This window comes from Loxodonta africana, unplaced genomic scaffold (genome assembly GCF_030014295.1).
Source record: "Loxodonta africana isolate mLoxAfr1 unplaced genomic scaffold, mLoxAfr1.hap2 scaffold_41, whole genome shotgun sequence".
Taxonomy (NCBI): Eukaryota; Metazoa; Chordata; class Mammalia; order Proboscidea; family Elephantidae; genus Loxodonta; species Loxodonta africana.
This window is the reverse complement of record NW_026975124.1, coordinates 438,550-455,720: the sequence shown is the minus strand read 5'-3', so window position 1 is coordinate 455,720 and position 17,171 is coordinate 438,550.

Genomic DNA, 17,171 nt, shown 5'->3' with positions numbered 1-17,171 from the left:
AAAGAAGCAGACCATGATTGCTTCTACAAATTCCCAAAATAGAGAATCAAGGTCTCTCCCAGAGGAAGATGTATCCTGGAATTGCCAGATGTAGAATACAGAAGATAAGCACACAGAACACTTCAAGACTTCAGGGACAACATCAGGAATGAAATCAGACAATGTACAAAAAAAGCCAAAGAACACACAGATAAAGGAGTTGAAGAAATTAAAAAGATTATTCAAGAACATAATGAAAAATTTAATAAGCTGCAAGAATCCATAAGAATCCACAGAGAGACAGCATTCAGAAATCCAAAAGATTAACAATAAAATGACAGAATTAGACAAATCAATAGGAAGTCAGAGAAGCAGAATTGAGGAATTGAAATGCAGAATTGTGGAGATGGCAGATAAGGCACTTGGCACCAATGTAGTTGAAGAAAAATCAGATAAAAGAATTTAGAAAAATGAAGAAACACTAAGAATCAAGTAGGACTCTATCAAGAACAACTTGTGTGTGATTAGAATTCCAGAAGAAGAAGGGATAACAGAAAATACAGAGAGAATTATTGAAGATTTGTTGGCAGAAAACTTCCCTGACATGGCGGAAAATGATAGGATATCTATCCAAGATGCTCATCGAACCACATAAAAGGCAGATCCCAAAAGAAAATCATCAAGACATATTATCATCAAAATTGCAAAACCAAAGATAAAGAGAAAATTTTAAGAGCAGCCAGGGATAAATGAAAAGTTACCTACAAAGCAGAATGAATACGAATAAGTTCCGACTACTTGGCAGAAAACATGCAGGCAAGAAGGCAATGGGATGACATACACACAGCACTGAAGGAGAAAAATTGCTAGCCAAGAATCATATATCCAACAAACCTCTTTCTCAAATAAGAAGGGGAAATTAAGTCATTTAGAAATAAACACAAGCTTAGAGAATTTGCAAAAACCAAACCAAAACTACAAGAAATACTTAAGGGAATTCTCTGGATAGAAAGTCAATAATGTCAGATATCAACACAACACAAGGCCACAGAACAGAGCATCCTGATATCAACTAAGACAGGGAAATCAGAAAAATGAAATAAGATCTTAAAAAATGCTCAAAACGTGGAATCACTGACATCATTATGCAAAAGATGATAAAAATCAATAAAGAGGGATGAAATACAGCAGGCATAAACCTTCCACATGGAGAGGAAATCAAGGCAATATAGGGGGATACAAAGTAGGTTCATACTTAGAAAAACAGGGGTAAATATTTTAAAAACTTTTTTTAAGGTAACCACAAATAAGACTAACAATCCGAAACTTCAAAATAAAAAAACCAAGATAAACATAAAGACTCAGCAAAAACAAATTCATCTACAACGAAGAAGACAAACACACAATTTACAAAGAGAAAGTTCTCAGCACAAAAAAGTAAGCGGAAAATGAAACTGTCAACAATACAGAAAAATGCATCAAAATGACAACACTACATTCATACCTATCTATAATTACACTGAATGTAAATGGACTAAATGCACCAATAAAGAGACAGAGAGTCACAGATTCGATTAAAAAAACATAACCCAGCTATATGCTGTCTACAAGAGACACATCTTAGACTTAGAGACACAAACTAAAACTCAAAGGATGGAAAAAATACATCCAGCAAACAACAATCAAAAACAAGCAGGAGTGGCAATATTAATTTCTGACTAAATAGACTTTAAAGTTAAATCCACCACAAAGGATAAGGAAAGACACTATCTAATGATTAAAGGGACAATTTACTAGGCAGATATAACCATATTAAATACATATGCACGCAATGACAGGGCTGCAAGATACATAAAACAAACTCTAACAGCATTGAAAAGTGAGATAGACAGCTCTGCAATTATAGTAGGAGACTTCAACACACCACATATGGTGAAGGATAGGACATCCAGTAAGAAGCTCAGTAAAGACACAGAAGATCTAAATGCCACAATCAACGAACTTGACCTCATAGACATACAGAAAACTCCACCCAACAGCTGCAAAGTATACTTTCTTTTCTAGTGCACATGAAATATTCTCTAGAACAGACCACATATTAGGTCATAAAGCAAGCCTTAGCAGAATCCAAAACATCGAAATATTACAAAGCATCTTCTCAGACCATAAGGCCATAAAAGTAGAGACAAAAACAGAAAAAGCAGGGAAAAGAAATCAAATACTTGGAAATGGAACAATACCCTGCTCCAAAAAGACTGGATTATAGAAGACATTAAGGAGGGAATAAACAAACTCATAGAATCCAATGAGAATGAAAACACTTCCCATCAGAACCTTTGGGATACAGCAAAAGCAGTGCTCAGGGGTCAATTGATGTCAATAAATGCAAACACACAAAAAGAAGAAAGGGCCAAAATCAAAGAACTGTCCCTAGAACTTGGACACAAAGAAAGAGAGTAAAAAAAGAAACCCTCAGGAACCAGAAGAAAACAAATAATAAAAATTAGAGCAGCATTAAATGAATTAGAGAACAGAAAACAATTGAAAGAGTTAACAAACAAAAAGCTGGGTATTTGAAAAAATTAACAAAATAGGTAAACCATTGGCTAGACTGACAAAAGAAAAACAGGAATTAACCCAAATGAGAAATGAGATGGGTGATATTACAACAGACCCAACTGAAATTAAAAGAATCATATCAGATTACTATGAAAAATTGTACTCTAACAAATTGGAAAACCTAGAAGAAATGGATGAATTCTTAGAAACACACTATGTACCTAAACTAACACAAACACAGGTACAAGAGCTAAACTGACAGATAACAAAAGAAGAGATTGAAAAGATAATCAAAAAACTCCCAACAAAAAAAGTCCTGACTCTGACAGCTTCACTGCGCGGTTCTACCAGACTTTCAGAGAAGAGGTAACTCCACTACTACTAAAGGTATTTCAGACCATAGAAGAGGACGAAATACTCCCAAACTCAATCTATGAAGCCAGCATATCCCTGATACCAAAATGAGCTGAAGACACCACAAAAAAGAAAATTACAGAACTATATCCCTCATGAACTGATTCGCAACAATTCTCAAAAAATTCTAGCCAATAGAATTCAACAACATGTCAAAAAAATAATTCACCATGACCAAGTGGGATTCGTTCCAGGTATGCAGGGATGGTTCAACATTAGAAAAACAATTAATGTAATCCACCACATAAATAAAAAAAGACAAGAATCACATGATTTTATCAATTGATGCAGAAAAGGCATTTGACAAAGTTCAACACCCATTCAGGATAAAAACTCTCAGCAAAATAGGAATAGAAGGAAAATTCCTCAACATAATAAAGGGCATTTATACAAAGTCAACAGCCACCATCATCCTAAATGGAGTGAGCCTGAGGATAATTCCCTAGAGAACAGAAACCAGACAAGGACGCGCCTTATCACCAGTCTTATTCAACATTGGGCTGGAAGTCCTAGCCAGAGCAATTAGGCTACAAAAAGAAAATGAAGGGCATCCAGATTGGAAAAGAAGAAGTAAAAGTAACTCTATTTGCAGATGACATGATCTTATACACAGAGAAACCTAAAAAAATACTCAAGAAAACTACTGAAACTGATAGAAGAGTCAAGCAGAGTATTGGGATACAAGGTAAACATACAAAAATCAAATGAATTCCTCTACACCAACAAAAAGAACATCAGAGAAGAAATCACCAAATCAAACCATTTACAGTAGCCCCCGACAAGATAAAATACTTAGGAATAAATCCAACCAGAGACGTAAAAGACCTATACAAAGAAAACTACAAGACACTACTGCAAGAAACCCAAAAAGACTTTCATAAGTGGAAAAACATACCTTGCTCATGGATGGGAAGACTTAACATTGTAAAAATGTCTGTTCTCCAAAAGCTATCTATAGATACAATGCAATTCTGATCCAAATTCCAACAACATTTTTTAATGAGATGGAGAAAGGACAAAGTGGGAGGCCTCACTCTACCTGATGACAGTCAAAACAGCCTGGTACTTGTACAAAAACAGATACATAGACCAATGGAACAGAATGGAGAATCCCAACATAAATACATCCACATGTGAGCAGCTGATATTTAACAAAGACCCAAACTCAGTTAAATGGAGAAAAGACACTCCGTTTAGACAATGGTGCTGGCATAACTGGATATCCATCTGCAAAAAAAAGAAAGAAACAAGACCCGTATCTCACACCATCCACAGAAACTAACTCAAAATGCCTCAAAGTCCTAAATATCAAATAAAAAATGATAAAGATGATGGGAGAAAAAATAGGGACAATGCTACGAGCCCTAATGCATGGTATAAACGGTAAACTAAACATTACTAACAATGTAGAAGAGAAACTAGATAACTGCGAGCTCCCAAAAATCAAACAACTATGCTCATCCAAAGACTTCACCAAAAGAGTAAAAAGATTACCTACAGACTGGGAAAAAGTTTTTAGCTATGACGTATCCATCTGATCAGCGTCTGATCTCCAAAATCTACATGATACTGCAAAACTCAACTACAAAAAGACAAATAACCCAATTAAAAATGGACAAAAGATATCAGCAGGTACTTCACTAAAGAAGACATTCAGATAGCTAACAGACACCTGAGGAAATGCTCATGATCATTAGCCATTAAGAGAAATGCAAATCCAAATTACATTGGGATTCCATTTCATTCCAACAAGGCTGGCATTAATCCAAAAACACAAAACAATAAATGTTGGAGAGGTTGTGCAGACTGGAACACTTCTACACTGCTGGTGAAAATGTAAAATGGTACAACCACTTTGGAAGTCGATTTGGCACTTACTTAAAAAACTAGAAATAGAAACACCATACCATCCAGCAATCCCACTCCTTGGACTATATCCTACAGAAATAAGAGCCTTTACATGAACAGATATAGGCACACCCATGTTTATTGCAGCACTGTTTACAATAGCAAAAAGATGGAAGCAACCAAGGTGCCCATCAACAGATGAATGGATAAATAAATTATGGTATATTCATACAATGAAATACTATGCATCAATAAAGAACAATGATGAATCCATGAAACATTTCATAACATGGAGGAATAAGGAAGGCATTATGCTGAGAGAAATTAGTTGCAAAAGGACAAGTATTGTATGAGACCACTATTATAAGAACTCTAAAAATAATTTAAACAGAGGAGAAAACATTCCTTGATGGTTTAGAGAGGGGGGAGGGAGGGAGGAAGAGCGGTATTCACTAAGTAGATAGTAGATAAGAACAATTTCAGGTGAAGGGAAAGACAACACACTCTACAGGAGAGGTCAGACCAACTGGAATAAACCAAAAGCAAAGCAGTTTCCTGAATAAACTGAATGTTTCGAAGGTCAGCGTAGCAGGGGCAGGGTTATGGGGACCATGGTTTCAGGGGACATCTAAGTCAATTGGCATAATAAAATCTATTAAGAAAACATTCTGCATCCCACTTTGGAGAGTGGCATCTGGGGTCTTAAACGCTAGCAAGCAGCCATCTAAGATGCATCAATTGGTCTCAACCCACCTGGATCAAAGGAGGATGAAGAACTCCAAAGACACAAGGTAATTACAAGCCCAAGAGACAGACAGGGCCACATAAACCAGAGACTATACCAGCCTGAGACCAGAAGAACTAGATGGTCCCCAGCTACAACTGATGACTGCCCTGACAGGGAACACAACAGAGATCCCCTGAGGCAGCATGAGAGCAGTGGGATGCAGGTGTCAAGTTCTCATAAATAGACCAGACGTAATGGCCTGACTGAGACTAGAAGGTCCCCAGACCTTCTGTTAACCCAACACAGGAACCATTCCCAAAGCTAACTCTTCAGACAGGTACTGGACTGGACTATGGGATAGAAAACGATGCTGGTAAAGGTTGAACTTCTTGGATCAAATAGAAATATGAGACTACGTGGGCAGCTCCTGTCTGGCAGGAGATGAGATGGCAGAGGGGGTCAGAACCTGGCCAAAAGGACATGAAAAATAGAGATTAGAGGGAAGGATTGTGCTGTCTCATTTGGGGGAGAGCAACTAGGAGTATATAGCAAGGTGTATATAAATTTTTGTATGAGAGACTGATTTGATTTGTAAACTTTCACTTAAGGCACAATAAAAATTAAAATAAAATAATGTATGAAATGACAATGCTGTATGCATCAGGAGTTTAAAAATGTAAACATCATATGTCTGCCAGTGTAAGAAATTAATGAAGGTAAGGATATTATTTCTTGTCACACCTATATTCTCTGCATTCACAATGATGACTGTGCCCCCCAAAATGTTTTTGTTGCTAGGTGCCATCAAGTTGGTTTCAACTCATAGTGATCCTATGTAGAACAGAAGGAAACACTGCCCAGTCCTGTGCCATCCTCACAATTCTTGTTGTTAAAGATGTTAGGCAATTTGTCATTCTTATAGGAAAAAAAGGGAGAAATCAGAATGAATGAAAAAATTAATATGAACTCACACTTTGCACTTTATACGTAAAACTACTCTAAATGGAAAACATATCTAAATGATATGTGTTATTAGGTGCTATCCTGTCAGTTCCCACTCATAGTGACCCTACGTACAACAGAACGAAACACTGACTGGTTCTGCATCATCCTCACAATTGTTACGTTTGAGTCTATTGTTGTAGCCACTGTGTCAATCCATCTCGCTGAAGGTCTTCCTCTTTTTACTGAATGTGATGGATAAGATTATGTGTCAACTTGGTTAGGCCATGATTCTCAGTGTTTATATGTGATCACCCCATGATGGGATCTTCTGTGAGTAGCCAATCAGTTGAAAGGGAGTTTCTTTGGGTGTGTGGTCTGCATCTGAATACAAGCGGATGTTCTGGCCTTTGCCTGCTCAGAATCCTGCAGCTGTCTCCTGTTCCTCTGACTGCCAGTTCCCGGGACTTGAGCTAGCAGCTTACCTTTCGACCTTGAGATTCCTTGATCTTCACAGCCTGTGAACGAGAGCCCTGCTCTCCAACCTACCGATCTTAGGTTTGCCAGCCCCTGAAGCTACGTGAATCAGGAGAATTCTCTATTCTGATCCATGGACTTGGAATATTCTGGGTTCTACAATTGTATGAGCTGTTTCCTTGATATAAATATCTCTCTCTATATATATTTATTTATACAATTTACTGGTTTTGCTTCTCTAGAGAACACGGCCTACCACACTGACCTTCTCCTTTAGAAGCATGATGTCATTTTCCAGGGACTGGTCACTCCTGATAACACATCCAAAGTACGTGACAAGTCTCACCATCCTCACTTCAAAGGAGCCCTCTGCCTATATTTCTTCCAAGACAGATTTGTTTGTCTTTCTTGCCAACATCATAATTCAAAGGTATCAATTCCTCTTTGGTCTTCCTTATTCGTTGTCCAGGTTTTGCAAGCAAAATGATATGTAAAAATAGAATGATTCAAGAAGAGAAACTAGGAGAAAATTGTGTAACTTTGAATTAAGCAACAAGTTTTAGATATAACATCAAGAACATGATGGGTAACCAAAATTGATAATGGATTTTATCAAAATTATAAACCTTTCCTCTGTGAAAGACACTGTTAAGAGAATAAAATAGCAAGTCAAAGAATTAAATTGGGCATTCCCAAATCACTTCTCTGATAAAGGATGTATATCCAGAGCATATAAAGAATGCTCAAGCTCAAAATAAAGGAAAAATATATGTATAAAAAAAGTAAAGAGAAATCTCATCAAAATCAGTTTATTGATACCAACAAGCACAGAAAAAAACACTCAGCATCATTGTACAGAAGGAAAATATAAAGCTTAAAACCACAATGTGACAGTTTCATTTACCTCTTAGAACAACTAGAGTAAAGAAAAAAATACTATCTCTCTATTGTTGCAGAGAACGTGGAGAAACAGGAACTCTCACACACTTCTGGTGGAATGCAAAATGGCAGGGTGACTTTTTGGAAAAGTTTGACAGTTTCTTATTATGTTCAACATACACTTACCGTGGAACTCAGCAATCCCACTCCTACGTGTTTTGCCCAATTGAACTGAGAACTTATATTTACAAAAATATATCTACGATAGCGCATGTAACATCTTTATTTATAATCACCAAAAACTGGAGACCATTCTAATGTGCTTTGGTAGGTGAATGGATAAACGAACTGTGAAATATCCATATAACGGAAAACTAATCCAAAATTATGAAGGAATAAATTCTTGATTCACAAATCAACATGGCTGAAACACAAGTTCATTTTCCTAAGTGAAAGAAGCCAGACTCAAGGCTTTATATTGTATGACCCTATTTGTATGGTTTTCTAGAGTGACAAAAATATAGGGATTGATAACAAAACAGAGTCTGGCAGGAATTGTGAAAGGAAAAAAGTTTAACTAAATAAGTGTAACACAAAAACTGTGAGATGATACAGGTGGATGCATGACTCCAAGCGTTTTTCAACATCCACATAACAGCAAAGCACTATTTTTATAGACTGTGAATTAAAAATAATTACCAGGATGTTGGTGAACTCAAAATGCAGTGCAGATTGAAATTACTTTTTTGTGAATTAATGAGATATTTAACAAATGAGACGGCACTGGGTTTTTTTTTTTAACAAATGAGAAGGCAAGTAAGAAAATCAGTATCCTGAGTAGTTTTGATAAACAGAATTTTTTTTTTTTATTTTTATTGTGCTTTAAGTGAAAGTTTGCAAATCAAGTCACTCTCTCACACAAAAACTTATATACACCTTGCTACATACTCCCAATTGTTCTCCCCCTAATGAGACAGCCAGCTCACTCCTTCCACTCTCTCTTTTCGTGTACATTTCACAAGCTTCTAACTCCCTCTACCCTCTCATTTCCCCTCCAGGGAGGAGATGCCAACATAGTCTCAAGTGTCCACCTGATCTAAGAAGCTCACGTCTCGCCAGCATCCCTCTCCAATCCATTGTCCAGCCCAATCCCTGTTTGAAGAGTTGGCTTTGGGAATGGTTCCTATCCTGGGCCAACAGAAGGTCTGGGGGCCATGACCACCAGGGTCCTTCTAGTCTCAGTCAGAACATTAAGTCTGGTCTTTTTATGAGAATTTGGGGTCTCTATCCCACTGCTCTCCTGCTCCCTCAGGGATTCTCTGTTGTGTTCCCTGTCAGGACACTCATCGGTTGTAGCTGGGCACCATCTAGCTCTTCTGGTCTCAGGCTGATGTAGTCTCTGCTTTATGTGGCCCTTTCTGTCTCTTGGGCTTGTAATTACCTTGTGTCCTTGGTGTTATTCATTCTCCTTTGATCCAGGTGGGTTAAGACCAATTGATGCATCTTAGATGGCCGCTTCTAGCGTTTAAGACCCCAGACGCCTCTATCCAAGATGGGATGTAGAATGTTTTCTTAATAGATTTTATTATGCCAATTGACTTAGATGTCCCCTGAAACCATAGTCCCCAAACCCTGCACCTGCCACGCTGACCTTCACAGCATTCAGTTTATTCTGGAAACATCTTTGCTTTTGGTTTAATCCAGTTGCGCTGACCTTGCCTGTATTGTGTTATCTTTCCCATCACCTAAAGTAGGTCTTTTCTACTATCTAATTAGGGAACACCTCTCTCCCACCCTCCCTATCTCCCCCTCTCTAAACCATCAAAGAATATTTTCTTCTCTGTTTAAACTATTTCTTGAGTTCTTATAATAGTGATCTTATAAAATATTTGCCCTTTTGCAACTGACTAATCTCACTCAGAATAATGCTGTCCAGATTCCTCCATGTTATGAAAGGTTTCACAGATTCATCACTGTTCTGTATCGATGCGTAGTATTCCATTGTGTGGAATACCATAATTCATTTATCCATTCATCCATTGATGGGCAACTTGGTTGCTTCCATCTTTTTGCTATTGTAAATAGTGCTGCAATGAACACGGGTGTGCATATATCTATTCATGTAAAGGCTCTTATTTCTCTAGGATATATTCTAAGGAGTGGGATTGCTGAATCTTACGGTAGTTCTATTTCTAGCTTTTTTTCAAAAATAATTTTATTGTGCTTTAAGTGAAAATTTACAAATCAAGCCAGTCTTTCACACAAAAACCCATGTACACCTTCCTACACACTCCCAATTACTCTCCCCCTAATGAGACAGCCTACTCTCTCCCTCCACTCTCTCTTTTCGTGTGCTTTTCGCCAGCTTCTAACACCCTCCACACTCTCATCTCCCCTCCAGGCAGGAGATGCTAACACAGTCTAAAGTGTCCACCTGATCCAAGAAGCTCACTCCTCACCAGCATCCCTCTCCAACCCATTGTCCAGTCCAATCCATGTCTGAAGAGCAGGCTTCGGGAATGGTTCCTGTCCTGGGGCAAAAGAAGGTCTGGGGACCATGACTACCGGGGTTCTTCCAGTCTCAGTCAGACCATTAAGTCTGGTCTTATGAGAATTTGGGGTCTGCATCCCACTGCTCTCCTGCTCCCTCAGGGGTTCTCTGTTGTGTTCCCTGTCAGGGCAGTCATCAGTTGTAGCCGGGCACCATCTAGTTCTTCTGGTCTCAGGCTGATGTAGTCTCTGGTTCATGTGGCCCTTTCTGTCTCTTGGGCTCATGATCACCTTGTGTCCTTGGTGTTCTTCATTCTCCTTTGATCCAGGTGGGTTGAGACCAATTGATGCATCTTAGATGGCTGCTTGCTAGCATTTAAGACCCCAGATGCCACTCTTCAAAGTGGGATGCAGAATGTTTTCTTAATAGATTTTATTATGCCAATTGACTTAGATGTCCCCTGAAACCAGCGTCCCCAAACCCCTGCCCCTGCTATGCTGAACTTCGAAGCAGTTTATTCAGGAAACTTCTTTGCTTTTGGTTTAGTCCAATTGTGCTGACCTCCCCTGTACTGTGTGCTGTCTTTCACTTCACCTAAGTAGTTCTTATACACTATCTAATTAGTGAATGCCCCTCTGTCCCGCTCCCCCCTCCGCCCTCTGTTAACCACAAAAGAGTGTTTTCTTCTCAGTTTAAACTATTTCTCAAGTTCTTATGATAGTGGTCTTATACAATATTTCTCCTTTCGCAACTGGCTATTTTCACTCGGCATAATGCCTTCCAGGTTCCTCCACGTTAAGAAATGTTTCACAGATTCCTCACTGTTCTTTATCGATGCGTACTGTTCCATTGTGTGACTACACCATAATTTATCCATTCATCCGTTGATAGGCACCTTGGTTGCTTCCATCTTTTTGCTATTGTAAACAGTGCTGCAATAAACATGGGAGTGCATACATCTGTTCATGTAAAGGCTCTTATTTCTCTAGGATATATTCCAAGGAGTGGGATTGCTGGATCATATGGTAGCTCTATTTCTAGCTTTTTAAGAAGCGCCAAATGGATTTCCAAAGTGGTTGTACCATTTTACTTTCCCACCTGCAGCGTATTAGTGTTCCAATCTCTCCACAGTCTCTCCAACATTTATTGTTCTGTGTTTTTTGGATTGATGCCAGCCTTGCTGTTGTGAGATGGAATTTCATTGTAGTTTTGGTTTGCATTTCTCTAATGGCTAATGATCGTGAGAATTTCCTCATATATCTGTTAGCTACCTGAATGTCTTCTTTAGTGAAGTGTCTTTTGCCCATTTTTTAATTGGGTTGTTTGTCTTTTTCAGTTGAGTTTTTACAGTATCATGTAGATTTTAGAGAATAGGTGCTGATCAGAAATGCCATAGCTAAAAACATTTTCTCAGTCTGTAGGTAATCTTTTTACTCTTTTGGTGAAGTCTTTGGATGAGTGTAGGTGTTTGATTTTTAGAAGCTCCCAGTTACCTAGTTTTTCTTCTGCATTTCTAGTAATGTTTTGTATACTGTTTATGCCATGTATTAGGGCTCTTAACGTTGTCCCAATTTTTTCTTTCATGATCTCTGTCGTTTTAGATTTTATACATAGGTCTTTGATCCGTTTTGAGCTTGTTCTTGTACATGGAGTGAGGTATGGGTTTTGGTTCATTTTTTTGCAGATGGATATCCAGTTATGCTGGTACCATTTGTTAAAAAGACTGTCTTGTCCCCATTTAACTGTTTTCAGGCCTTTGTCAAATATCGACTGCTCATGTATGGATGGATTTATGTCTGGATTCTCAATTCTGTTCCATTGGTCTAAGTATCTGCTTTTGTACAAGTACCAGGCTATTTTGACTACTGTGGCAGTATAATAGGCCCTAAAATCAGGTAGAGTAAGGCCTCCCACTTTGTTCTTCTTTTTCATTAATGCTTTACTTATCCGGGGTCTCTTTCCTTTCAATATGAAGTTGGGGATTTGTTTTTCCATTTCATTAAAGAATGTCATTGGAATTTGGATTGGAATTGCATTAAATGTATAGATCACTTTGGGCAGCATAGATATTTTTATAATTTTAAGGCTTTGTGTCCATGAGCAAGGTATGTTTTTCCACTTAAGTAGGTCTCTTTTGGTTTCTTGCAGAAGTGTTTTTCAGTTTTCTTTGTAAAGGTCTTTTACATCTCTGGTAAGATTTATTCCTAAGTATTTACATCTCTGGTAAGATTTATTCCTAAGTATTTTATCTTCTTGAGGGCTTATTTTACCTTCTTGGGGCTACTGTAAATGGTATTCATTTGGTAATTTCCTCTTCGAATTTCTTTTTGTTGGCATAGATTTTTGTATGTTTATCTTGTATCCTGATACTCTGCTGAACTCTTCTATTAGTTTCAGTAGTTTTCTGGAGGATTCCCTAGGGTTTTCTGTGTTTAAGATCATGTCATCTGGAAATAGATATAATTATTCTTCTTCCTTGCCAATCTGGATGCACTTGATTTCTTTATCTAGCCTCATTGCTCTAGCTAGGACCTCCAGCACAATGTTGAATAACAGCAGTGACAAAGGGTATCCTTGTCTGGTTCCCTATCTCAATGGGAATGTTTTCAGGCTCTCTCCATTTAGGATGATGTTGGCTGTTGGCTTTGTATAAATGCCCTTTATTATGTTGAGGAATTTTCCTTCTATTCCTATTTTGCTGAGAGTTTTTTATCCTGAATGGGTGTTGAATTTGTCAAATGCCTTTTCTGCATCAGTTGGTAAAATCATGTGATTCTTGTCTTTTTTTTATTTATGTGTGGATTACATTCATTGTTTTTCTAATGTTGAACCATTCCTGCATACCTGTTATGAATCCCACTTAGTCATGGTGAATTATTTTTTTGACATGTTGTTGAATTCTATTGGCTAGAATTTTGTTGAGGATTGTTGCGTATCAGTTCATGTGGGACATAGGTCTGTAATTTTCTTTTTTGTGGTGTCTTCAGCTCATTTTAGTATCATGGATATACTGGCTTCACAGAATGAGTTTGGGAGTATTCCGTCCTCTTCTATGGTCTGAAATACCTTTAGTAGTGGTGGAGTAACCTCTTCTCTGAAAGTCTGGTAGAACCGTGCAGTGAAGCTGTCAGAGCCAGGACTTTTTTTGTTGGGAGTTTTTTGATTATCTTTTCAATTTCTTCTTTTGTTATCTGTCAGTTTAGCTGTGCTACCTGTTTTTGTGTTAGTTTAGGTAGATAGTGTGTTTCTAGGAATTCATCCATTTCTTCTAGGTTTTCCAATTTGTTAGAGTACACTTTTTCGTAGTAATCTGATATGATTCTTTTAATTTCATCTGAGTCTGTTGTAATATCACCCATCTCAATTCTTATTCGGGTTATTTGTTTCCTCTCCTGTTTTTCTTTTGTGAGTTCAGCCTATGGTTTATGAATTTTTTTTTTTGATTTTTTCAAAGAACCAGCTTTTGGTCTTTTTAATTCTTTCATTTCTTTTTCTGTTTTCTATTTCGTTTAGTTCAGCTCTAATTTTTATTAAATGTTTTCTTCTGGTGGCTGAGGGTTTCTTTTGTTGTTTTCTTTATATTTATTCAAGTCGTAGGGATAATTCTTAGATTTTGGCCCTTTCTTCTTTTTTCTATGTGTGCATTTATTGATATAAATTGACCTCTGAGCACTGCTTTCACTGTGTCCCAAAGGTTCTGATAGGAAGTGTTTTCATTCTCATTGAATTCTATGTATTCCTTTATTCCATCCTTAATTTCTTCTATAATCCAATCTTTTTTGAGCAGGGTATTGTTCAGTTTCCAAGTGTTTTATTTCTTTTCCCTGTTTTTTCTGTTATTGATTTCCACTTTTATAGCCTTATGGTCAGAGAAGATGCTTTGTAATATTTCGATGTTTTGAATTCTTCTAAGGATTGCTTTATGACCTAATATGTGCTATACTCTAGAGAATGTTCCATGTGCACTAGGAAAGAAAGTATAGTTGGTTGTTGTAGGTCTATGAGGTCCTGTTGGTTGATTGTGGCATTTAGATCTTCTGCGTCTTTATTGATCTTCGTTCTGGATGTCTTGTCCTTTACTGAAAGTGATGTGTTGAAGTCTCCTACTATTATTGTGGAGCTGTCTATCTCGCTTTTCAATGTTGACAGAGTTTGTTTTATGTATCTTTTAGCCCTATCATTGCGTGCATAAACATTAAATATGGTTATATCTTCTTGGTATACTGTGCCTTTAATCACTATATAGTGTCGTTCCTTATCCTTTATGATGGACTTAACTTTAAAGCCTGTTTGTCAGAAATTAACAATGGCACTCCTGCTCTTTTTTGATTGTTGTTTGCTTCATATACTTTTTCCATCCTTTGAGTTTTAGTTTGTTTGTGTCTCGAAGTTTAAGGTGTCTCTTGTAGGCAGCATATAGACAGATCGTGTTTTTTAGTCCATTTTGCCACTCTCTGTCTCTTTATTGGTACATTTAGTCCGTTTACATTCAGCGTGATTATGGATATGTATGAAGTTAGTGTTATCATTTTGATGTCTTTTTGTGTGTGTTGTTAACAGTTTCTTTTTCCGACTTAATTTTATGTGCTGAGTAGATTATATATAGTCCTTTCCTCATATTCATTGTTTTTTATTTTGTTTCTGCTGAGTATTTTTTTCTTGTATTTTATTTTGATGGGTACAATACTTTGTGTCCTTTTGGTTACCTTATTATTTACCCCTGTTGTTGTTGTTAGGTGCTGTCGAGTTGGTTCCGACTCATAGAGACCCTATGCACAACAGAACAAAACACTGCCCGGTCCTGCGCCATCCTTACAATCGTTGTTACGCTTAAGCTCATTGTTGCAGCCACTGTGTCAATCCACCTTTTTGAGGGTTTTCCTCATTTCCACTGACCCTGTACTCTGTCAAGCATGACGTCCTTCTCCAGGGACTCATCCCTCCTGACAACATGCCCAAAGTATGTAAGACGCAGTCTCACCACCCTTGCCTCTAAGGAGCATTCTGGCCGCACTTCTTCAAAGATAGATGTGTTCGTTCTTTTGGCAGTCCATGATATATTCAATATTCTTCGCCAACACCACAATTCAAAGGCGTCAACTCTTCTTCGGTCTTCCTTATTCATTGTCCAGCTTTCACATGCATATGATGCGATTAAAAATACCATGGCTTGGGTCAGGCGCACCTTAGTGTTCAGGGTGACATCTTTGCTCTTCAACACTTTGAAGAGGTCCTTTGCAGCAGATTTGCCCAATGCAATGCGTGTTTTGATTTCTTGACTGCTGCTTCCGTGGGTGTTGATTGTGGATCCAAGTAAAATGAAATCCTTGACAACTTCAATCTTTTCTCCATTTATCATGATGTTGCTCATTGGTCCAGTTGTAAGGATTTTTGTTTTCTTTATGTTGAGGTGTAATCCATACTGAAGGCTGTGGTCTTTGATCTTCATTAGTAAGTGCTTCAAGTCCTCTTCACTTTCAGGAAGCAAGGTTGTACCATCTGCATAACGCAGGTTGTTAATGAGTCTTCCTCAAATCCTGATGCCCCGTTCGTCTTCATATAGTCCAGCTTCTCAGATTATTTGTTCAGCACACAGATTAAGTTTACCCCTGGTTTTCTAAATTTAAACCTTACTTTCACTTCTTTGTATCGCTGTATCTTCCTTTCCATATGGAAGATCTATGATTACATTTCTTAGTCCCTCTTACTTTTTTAATGTTGAGGGTTTTTTTATCTTGCTTTTTTTTTATTTCTCTGTCTGCGTTGACTTCTGATTGCTCTGCCCAGTGTTCCAGTCTTGGGTTGATGCCTGATATTATCGATTTTCTAACAAAAGAACTCCTTTTAGAATTTCTTGTAGTTTTGGTTGGTTTTTACGAATTCTCTAAACTTCTATTTATCTGGATATGTCCTACTTTCACCTTTGTATTTAAGAGACAGTTTTGCTGGATATATGATTCTTGGTTGGCAATTTTTTTCCTTCAATTTTTTTAAATAAGTCATCCCATTGCCTTCTTGCCTGCATGGTTTCTGCATAGTAGTCTGAGATTATTCTTATTGACTCTCCTTTGTAGGTGACTTTTTGTTTATTAAAATACTCTCTTTATCTTTGGTTTTGGCAAGTTTGATTATAATATCTCTTGGTGACTATCTTTTAACATCTACCTTATGTGGAGTTCGATGAGCATCTTAGATAGATATCTTCTCATCTTTCACAATATCAGAGAAGTTTTCAGCCAAAAAATCAACAATTCTCTCTGTATTTTCTGTTATCCCTCCCTGTTCTTGTTCTCCAGTCCCTCGCAGGTTATTTCTCTTGATAGAGTCCCACATCATTCTTAAAGTTTCTTCATTTTTTTTTAATTCTTTTCTCCGATTTTTCTTCAAATATGTTACTGCCAAGTGATTTATGTTCAAGTTGAGAAATTATGGCTTCTACTTGCTCAATTCTGCTCCTCTGATTTTCTGTTGAGTCGTGTAATTCTGTAATTTTATTGTTAATCTTCTGAATTTCTGATTGCTGTCTGTGGATTTTTCCAGCTTATTAAATTTTTCATTATGTTTCTGAATAATCTTTTTAATTTCTTCAATTATTTTATCTGTGTGTTTCTTGGCTTGTTCTGCGTATTGTCTCATTTCCTTCCTGATGTCTTGAAGAGTTCTGTATATTAATCTTTTGTATTCTGCCTCTGGTAATTCCAGGAATGCACTTTTATCTAGAAGATCCCTGGATTCTTTGTTTGGAGAGCTTATTGAGATGACCGTGGTCTGTTTCTTTATGTGACTTGATATTGACTGTTGTCTTTGAGCCATCTAAAAGTTATTATATTAGTTTATGCCTGCTTACTCTGTCGT